Below are 1,071 nucleotides of genomic sequence, written 5' to 3'. Positions count from 1 at the left end.
AAATATTTTTTGTTTTATACACGTTTAAGGTATTAGGTCAACTAGCTTTTCCCGATTACTCAGAGAGCTTTTAGAAAGAACACAGTATACAAAGATGTATTTGAAAGACTAGATATATTAGTAGCTGCTCTCTATACTTTCAGAGAATACATATGAATTACAACTATAAAATGCACCAGGAGCCTGAGCCTTGTGAACTCCATTTATCTCAAAATAGTCACAGTAAATTTCTCCCACTCACACGCACACCTATGTGCACATTACACCTTTGGGGTTGAGAAAAGTACATGGATTGAAAACCGGGTGTAAGTCATCAAAAAGCCACATAACATGAAGACAATAGAGCTTGATTAAAAGCAGGGACCCAGACTGCTTGGGTCCCGATTGTATTAACTGTGGAACTTTGGACAAGTTACTTCACTTCTCTCTACCTCCATTTCTTCTAAAAATTTAGACAATCTGCCTCAAAGCTCTCAAAATAGTGCTTAATACATGGAAAGCACACAGTAAATAGCAGCCAGCAGTATCATGGCACTGCTAATTATTCACCAAGTAACAGCCTCCATGTATAAAGTTCTGATTCAATCTGAAATGTAAAAAAAACCCAACTTTTTTTTAACACACGTTAGAGGTATAGATTGACTAGTTTATTTGGGGGCATGCTAAAACAGCGATGACAACAGAACTAAATTATCTTCATTTGTTTTAATATGCAAAGCACACTCACACCGACGCCTCTGTTTTCAAGGAACTTTTATAAGCCATAAGAAAATAAATCAACTCTTTGTTATCTCCACAGTTAAAGATCTTTAAGAGCCAAGTCAAAGCCTAGGTACTGCTGCAGAGCAACTTTTCAGAAAATACAATGAGGTTTTAACAGCTGCAATCAGCAATGCCTATGCAGTTATGTCAAGTTTTGTCCTGCTAGACAAAAGCTCATCTGTCAGGGATCCCAGGGACCCGTCATAAAATCAGGAAATGCCCGGCCGGGCCTAGGCGGCTCTCGGGAAAACCTGTCCTCCGACAGCTCGCCTCCGACGCCTGCGGGGCTCGCCCTCCGGGGTGCAGATG

The sequence above is a fragment of the Echinops telfairi genome, unplaced genomic scaffold (assembly GCF_000313985.2).
Source record: "Echinops telfairi isolate 266 unplaced genomic scaffold, ASM31398v2 ScPeMD7_18;HRSCAF=68, whole genome shotgun sequence".
In the NCBI taxonomy this organism is placed as follows: Eukaryota; Metazoa; Chordata; class Mammalia; order Afrosoricida; family Tenrecidae; genus Echinops; species Echinops telfairi.
The sequence above is the reverse complement of the archived record's forward strand: the minus strand, read 5'-3'. Positions refer to the sequence as shown.